The sequence below is a fragment of the Coenobita brevimanus genome, chromosome 96, assembly GCF_032717465.1.
Source record: "Coenobita brevimanus isolate Jiangsu-jjx chromosome 96, ASM3271746v2, whole genome shotgun sequence".
In the NCBI taxonomy this organism is placed as follows: domain Eukaryota; kingdom Metazoa; phylum Arthropoda; class Malacostraca; order Decapoda; family Coenobitidae; genus Coenobita; species Coenobita brevimanus.
Genome location: NC_137049.1, coordinates 13,717,882 through 13,725,877, shown reverse-complemented (window position 1 = coordinate 13,725,877; position 7,996 = coordinate 13,717,882). Strand labels below are relative to the sequence as shown.

The following is a 7,996-nucleotide window of genomic DNA, read 5'->3' as shown; positions in this document are numbered from 1 at the left end:
GGGGTCTGGGGGGCAAAGCCCCCCCAGTTAGGAAATACAAAGTCAAGGAGCTGAAAATTATATTTTTCCGAAGGATTTTAGTGTTTTTCGTTTGATTTGGATACCAGTTCCAGTCGGAAATCACTCGATTTTCCGTGTTTCCCCCACCCAAAACCACGCCTTCCCCCAGGTCCCCCATTATTCTTTCTCAGGAGTTTCAGAACGCAATGTTTTAGTGTTATTCATGTGATTCTGGTGGTCATTTTCAGTGAAAATTACTCGTTTTCGCCGTATTCCCCCAATAACCTTGGTATAGTGGGGGGGAGGGTTACGGAAAACGAGTGATTTGCGACAGAAATGACTATCAGATTCACATGAGAAACACTATAAAACATTGCATTCTGAAACTCTTGAGAAAATATGGCAGGGTGGGACTAAAGTAAAAATTTACCGAATTTCTTTCTAATTTTTACCCATTTTGGGGGAATTTTTAAAATATATATATATATATATATATATATATACACACACACATATATATATATATATATATATATATATATATATATATATATATAAAACGGCCATACCACGTTGAGTACACCGCTTCCCGTCCGATCAGCGAAGTTAAGCAATGTTGGGTCTGGTTAGTACTTGGATGGGTGACCGCCGGGGAACACCAGATGCTGTTGGCATCCCTACATGTCAAGTGGGGTTGGGGGAGGATTAGTGCCCCTCCCTGTTAAACAATTAACTCTAAGCCCTTGACCACCCCGTTTGGGATACATGGCGTCTGGCAATGACTGAATGATATATATATATATATATATATATATATATACAGTACCCTCGCGTCCAGCACGGTAATATTGTCATGCATGGGTCCCGTGTTGGACCAAAAACATGTTGGACTAACAATAGAGCTTGTGGGGAAAAATTAATTATGTCAGCAACCCTCAGAAAAGTCACCCTAAATACCTACCATATACCTATACATATATTGGTACAATTGTAATTATAATAAATGGTACTGTGCTATGAATGATAACTAACCTTCGAGGATAGTGTTGGTGGGCTTGCTGGGAATGGAAGGTGGTATCCAAGGCTGTAGGTAGTCTTACTGGGTCCCCGGAGGATGGCTGCTGGCATCACTAGCATGTAATGGCTGTTGCTCCTCCTCAACCTCCCTCATAAATCCTTCGAAATCACACTCAGAATCACTATCTTCGTCCACAGCCATGGAAGGTCCTGCTTCTGCCTGTCCTAGCACTGTAATCCTCGGCAAAGTGCATGCTTCTCACACTGTTGCCAGAGCCCGTCTTGTGACTGTGGAAAGTGATCGCTGTCGCTGACTCGGTAGAGAATAAGGAGAAGCAACTTTGTTTATAAACTGGAACGCACGCCTATGAGAAGGGTTTCAAAACGATTGATATTTATTCTAAAATATTAATATGTATTCAGTGTCAGGCTAAATGTTCAATGCTGTAGTACAATACATTCTCTGTCGAGTCGCCTGGGTTTTGGTCACACTGTTTGGCCGTCGTATCCTCGGTAGGAATCCATCCAGATGAATTCCAAATGCCCGTGGTATCGTCGGCAATTTTACCACGTTACCGTTCCGATTTACCATCGTATCCTCGGCAAACCTGGTATGAAGTGCCGTGTGATAGCCTTTGGCTGCCAGGATCTTGTCTTAGTTTTTTATTATGATCACGTTGGCTTCATTCATGTCGTAGGCCTTGGCAATGTCAACTTTCCTCTCCCCTTTCTTCTTCCTCTAAATGCTTTCTAGCTTGGTGGCCTGAGGGAGGTGCCGACGCTTCTTGGGGTTCTCAGAAGGCTTCCTAGGCATTGTGAGCAGGGTAAAATGCAGTAACAAGGGCAGAAAATGCAGCAAGAAAAAAGCACCTTCTAATGCAATTATGCAACTGAGTGGCGCTGTGGCGGGAGAAATTTAAACAAAACATCACGTGACACCAGAAGCGTTTTTAATTGGGTGGCATCACAATCACGTCACGATAGCGGGCGGGGAAGGCTACTTGATCAGAAGTTTTCATTTGCAATCATCATCATGGGAATGTCCAGTATGGCCGTGCTGGACCGGGGGTGATCGTGCTAGAGTGAAGTCTGCGGATTTTGCCCACTTCTTGGAGCTCTGTGCGTGTTATGCTAACACGCTCGTGTTGCAGTAATTAAATCGTATTAAATAATACTAATTAATTGCTCTCTGTGCTGGACCCGAATCGTGCTGGACTAATGTGTGTTGGATGCGAGGGTACTGTATATAGATATACTGTATATATCGTTGAGGCATTCAGTAGGAGATGGGTGGACGTGGCGTGTTTGCAGGAAGTCCGGTACAGGGGTGGATCAGCCAGAAAGATTGTTGGGAAGGACTGTTACTATAAGTTGTTTTGGCAGGGGAGGACAGACGGATATGGAGGTGTTGGTGTGATGGTTGCGGAGAAATGGGTGGAATATGTTATGAATGTTTTGAGAGTAAGCGATAGGATATTGGTTGTGAAAATTCTGTTGGGAAGAAAGATAGCTGTGATTATATCGGCATATGCTCCACAGGCAGGATTGGATGAATCAGAGAAAGATAGATTTTGGGATGATTTAATACGTGTAGTGGGTGGTATGCGGGATGATGAGATAGTGATTTTGGGAGGGGACTTAAATGGTCATGTAGGTGAAGCAGCCCAAGGTTATGAAGGAGTGCATGGGGGATGTGCATATGGTCTAAGGAATGCAGAAGGGGAAGGGATACTCGAGTTTGGGGAGGCAACGGACATGATTGTGTGCAACACATATTTTAGGAAAAGAGACAGTAGGTTAATTACGTATGAGTCTGGGGGAAATAGCAGTCAGATAGATTATTTTCTGGTTAGGAGGGCTGATGGGAGGTTAGTGAGGGATGTTAAAGTTATAGGAAGTGAGGAGTGTGTGCAGCAGCACAAACTATTGATTTGTGATATGGTGCTTAAAGAACAAATGATGAAAAAGAGGACTTATGTACCTAGGAGGAAAATATGGAAGCTGAAAAACCAAGTAGTAAGGGATGCCTTCTATAGCGAGTTGAGGAGAGTGGTGGCTGAACAGGGAGCTGTAGACAGAGGCGTTAATGAACAGTACAGAGCCCTCAAGAACAATTTCTTGAGAGTTACTGATGTAACATGCGGCTGGACAAGAGGACCACCAAGACATAAAGTAACTTGGTGGTGGGATGAGGGTGTAGAAGCTGCAATTAAGGAGAAAAGAAGGCTTTTCCGGGAATGGAAGAAGGGTGGTAGCAAAGAGGAATATTTGGCTGCCAAGCGTAGGGCTAGGAGAGAGGTATACAGGGCAAAGTCTGAGTCACAGAGACAATTACTTGATAACCTAAATCATGGGGAAAGGAAAAATATATTTAGGGTGGCAGGTCAGGTGAAGAGGGATAATCGGGATATCATAGGTGAGCAGTGTGTGAAGAATGATGAAGGAAGGGTAGTGGTGAACAGTGAGGATATTAAAGATGCATGGAGAGAGCATTATAACCGGTTGTTGAATGAGGAGTTTGACTGGGACAGGGAAGGTTTGGAGCCAGCAGATCCAGTGTCTGGCCCTTGGCCTTTGATTGATACTGCTACTGTGAGTGAGGCAATAGGCAGGATGAGGGTGGGGAAGGCAGCAGGTGTGTCTGGGTTGACTGCCGAAATGTTCAAGGCCTCAGGCGATATAGGAGTAAGTTTAGTCACTGACCTGATAAATAGGATTATTTATGAGTGTGTTGTCCCAGATGATTGGCTGAAGAGTGTAATTGTAAATGTGTATAAAGGGAAGGGTGATGCCCTGGAAAGAGGGAATTATAGAGGTATAAAGCTTTTAGATCAGATAATGAAGGTAATGGAGAGAGTTTTAGAAGGTATGATTAGAGAAAGAGTGAATATTGATGAGATGCAGTTTGGGTTTATGCCAGGTAGGGGGACCACTGATGCCATATTCATTGTTCGACAGCTTCAGGAAAAATATATTGGTAGGAGAAGGGATCTTTATTTTGTTTTTGTTGATTTGGAAAAGGCCTTTGACAGAGTCCCTAGAGAGGTGGTGAAGTGGGCAATGAGAAAGCTTGGCTTGGAGGAGTGGCTGGTTAGGGTGGTTATGGCCATGTATGTGGGTGCTCACACCCAGGTGAGAGTGAATGGAGATTTGAGTGATGAGTTTTCCGTGAATGTTGGTGTGCATCAGGGGTCAGTCTTGAGTCCCATGTTGTTTATCATGGTACTTGAATCCCTTTCACGTGACTTTAGAAACGGACTCCCGTGGGAGTTGTTGTATGCTGACGATTTGGTGTTGATTGCAGAGAATGAAAGGGAGGCGGAGGAAAGGTTTAGGAAGTGGAGAGATGGTATGGGGCAAAAGGGTTTAAGGGTAAATGCAGATAAAACAAAAGTGATGATATCTAGGGTTGGTGGCGGTACTGTCAAAGACGAGGGAGAGTGGCCATGTGCAGTTTGCCACAAGGGCGTGGGAAGTAATTCCATCTTGTGCGGTGTGTGTGATAAATGGGTGCATAAGAGATGTAGTGGTATCAGAGGTAGACTGCGAGATAATGCTGATTTTATGTGTACGGCATGCCGGGGTGAGCAGGTGGAGATCGTCAGACATGAAAGAATTGAACTTGCTGGTGAATCTCTTGAGTGTGTGGAAGAGTTTTGTTATTTAGGAGACATGTTGTGTGCTGGAGGTGGGGCTGGAGTGAGAAGTGGTTGGAAGAAGTTCAGGGAGCTCTTGCCTCTCCTGACATTGAGGGGGCTCTCCCTACGTGCTAAGGGGTCTTTGTATGCAGCGTGTGTTAGGAGTGTAATGCTGTATGGCAGTGAGACCTGGGCAGTGAAGGAGGAAGACATTCGCCGGCTCAGACGTACAGAAATGACAATGATTAGGTGGATGTGCAGTGCGTCCCTGCGTCCAAGGCCTGGAGGGGCTGGGTTTACAATGGAAGAGTTGAGAGGTAGGATGGGACTGGAGTGTATTGGTGTTGTGATGAGGAGAGGTAGATTGAGGTGGTTTGGACATGTGGAGAGGATGGGGGATGATAGTTGGGTGAGGAAGGTGAGAAGTGTTAATATTGGGGGTGGGGTTATGAGGGGTAGACCGAGAAAGACATGGGACGAGATCATTAAGTGTGACCTTAGGGTTAAGGGACTGAACAGGGAGGCTGCAATGGATCGTGCAGCATGGAGAGCCGCCATTAGGTGACCAAGGCCGACACATGCAAGCATGTTGGAGCCTTTAAAAACGAAACGAAACGAAACGATATATATACAGTAGAACCTCTTTGGTCCGGACCCCTTTAATCCGGATTTCTGTTAATCCGGACAAAATTTAAAAATAATAAGCTCCAAAAATATGTTGAAAGTAATTCTAAAGTCATTTTCAGTATCAGCGCGGAAAGCGATCGTCATTCGTTTAGTCTCGGATCACTCTAGGTCGCTACATGGGCGCCTGTTTAAACACACGCTAGCATTCGTTCCATCAACTAGTTCACCAACCATTTATATTTTTACGCTGTATTTCAAAAGTTAATCCTCCTTACCGTGCCCCTGAATGTAAGTGTAGCTTCTGTAATGAATAAAGGTGTTAAAAGGAGGAGTTTGCTTACACAAAAATGGGTCAGAATATTCTGCAGTGTTTAGTGATTACTGTAGGTTATTTTTTGTACTTAAATGTGCATTACTTGTACATCAAACATTAGCTTCTTGCCCATATGGGTGTTATCAATATGCCAAAGATGACAATGTATTTTTTGCCTACATAAGTTTTATTTTTTTTCCAAATATTAGTTAATTAATTTATTTATTTTTTTGCCTACACGGGCCTTAGTCACTTACTACAATTTAAAATGTAGGCTAGTTTCTTGTCATGGCCTTACCTGTAAATTATGCAATACAAAACTATCTTACATGATTAGTTTTGCTATTTTAGTACCGGTATCCTTTCATCTTTGCAGTTACGTAGGGTTGACATATGCCACATATGTTAATAATTAACAAACATACCATATGTAGATAGAGTTTGGTATGAACTGGAGATTATCCTGATGGTCCGGACAATCTGCTAATTCGGACAACCCTTCCCCCCATATAGTCTGAATGAGAGAGGTTCTACTGTATATATATATATATATATATATATATATATATATATATATATATATTGTGGTAGGTTGGGGCGTTCACCATCCACTCACTCTATATACTGCTGCTTTGGGTGTCTGACCTTTTCTCTCCTCTCTCCTACCTCTTCTGTCTTTCTTTCCTTCATTCTTTCCTCTTCCTTCGCTTATGGGTGACTTTACGCTCCTTCTTGTATCTTTCTTTCCTTCATTCTTTCCTCTGCCTTCTGCCTATGTGTGACTCTACACTGAGTGACAAGCCAAATTGTTTCCTGTACACTAGGAAACCATTTACTATGCTTGGTGGTAACCATATAACTAAATTATGATGCTTGGTGGTTTAGTGGGTAATTAAGGTGCTCCAATTGGATTGGGCCTGTGCAGGTTTATATCCAAGGGATGGTTGGGGTTTATTGCTCACATAATGCCACTCACGGATGAGTGAGGCTGGTCACTCTCATCTTAAATGTCAGGACCAGCTTGCTTAGGCCCAGGTTCCTACACTTCTCTATGGGGCGACATAGGATTGGGTGATGGATGAATGGATATGCAGTGGGCTTGCACAGTACGCGTGATCACAGTGCACAAATCTCGTAGTACGTGATTGTTAAAAAAGTACAGTATAACCATAAAACTTTGAATGCGCGAGTTTAGCCAACAATACGCAAGACACAGGTAAGGAATGGCCCAAAACCATTATTTTCCCAGAATACGTGACCACCTTCACCCCCACCCCCACTCCCCCCGCATGACGCGCCCATTGTGACGTTACAGGCTCGTGGGTAAGGTGCTCAAGAGGAGTCTGCAGTAAGATCTTGCCCATAACGACTTCGACAATAACATTTTCGGCAATAACAGTAAGTGAGAATAGATACCCAGTTTCTATTATAATGTTTGGATTCACTTCAATAATGGTTATTTTGCGAATGCCAAGTTATTATACAACAAATACAGGTATGTCCACAACAAGATGAGGAATGAAATGGACAAACAAGAAGAGCTGAATGAAATTGCCGAAAATGTGAGCAATAGCGATGAGGAGGACCCTCCCCTTACCACCTTCCCTGACTCACCCACCACCATCCCCTCCACCTCCACTTCCCCACCTTACTCACCAGGCGCTGCCCCCTCCACTGCCAGTGCACCACCTGATTCATCTGCTTCACCCGGTATACCTTGAATTCCCACCATAATGACTGTTGCTGCATTGCTTCATCAAAACTAGGAATAATACAACATTGGCAAGCATTAAACATGCATGATGTGGCCGGTGTGGCAGGGGCACTCTAAGTGAGTTGCCGCGCCTCAGAACCCCTGCTATTTAACCCCCTCATGCACTGTAAGTTTTCTGTAGGTGTGTGTGACATGATCAGAGAAAGTGCCACGAGAGCAGGCTGGACTCGCGCACAAAGGAAAACATTCCCACATATTTTATTTGCCTCAGAAATTGGTTATAATGGTATAAATTGTGTACCATCATCTTCCCTGATGTTTATACTGTACAATAAGCTAATAAAAGCACACAAAATTGATGAGTAAAAGAACTGTGAAAGTACTGAAATGAAGTGAGAATACTGTTGTTCAACAATGAAAATAACTGCCCTACACTGTAGCACAAAACTTTGCTTGCATGATGCAAGAGCTAAGCATATGTCTAGATGCAGAATTTCACAAGCTTTCACATGGTATTGGTGGGATTCTGATACAACCAATAGTTTTTGAGTAAATTGTCAAAACTCGCGCGTTCGCCCCCTTCCAACTAAAAACCGAGAGAACGCCGACTGTTTGAGAGTGTTGGCCTGGAAATAGACACACTCCCCTATGATGCATCAAATATTGATGCATTTCATGCTAAAACAT

At 43.5% G+C, this 7,996-nt stretch overlaps 1 non-coding gene across 1 annotated transcript; it reads left to right on the top strand.

The window, feature by feature from the left end:
• The first annotated feature begins 555 nt into the window (after positions 1-555).
• On the top strand, positions 556-674 carry LOC145413567 (5S ribosomal RNA). The gene has a single exon (XR_013899751.1). It is a non-coding gene; the product is annotated as a 5S ribosomal RNA (ribosomal RNA).
• The last annotated feature ends 7,322 nt before the right edge of the window (positions 675-7,996 follow it).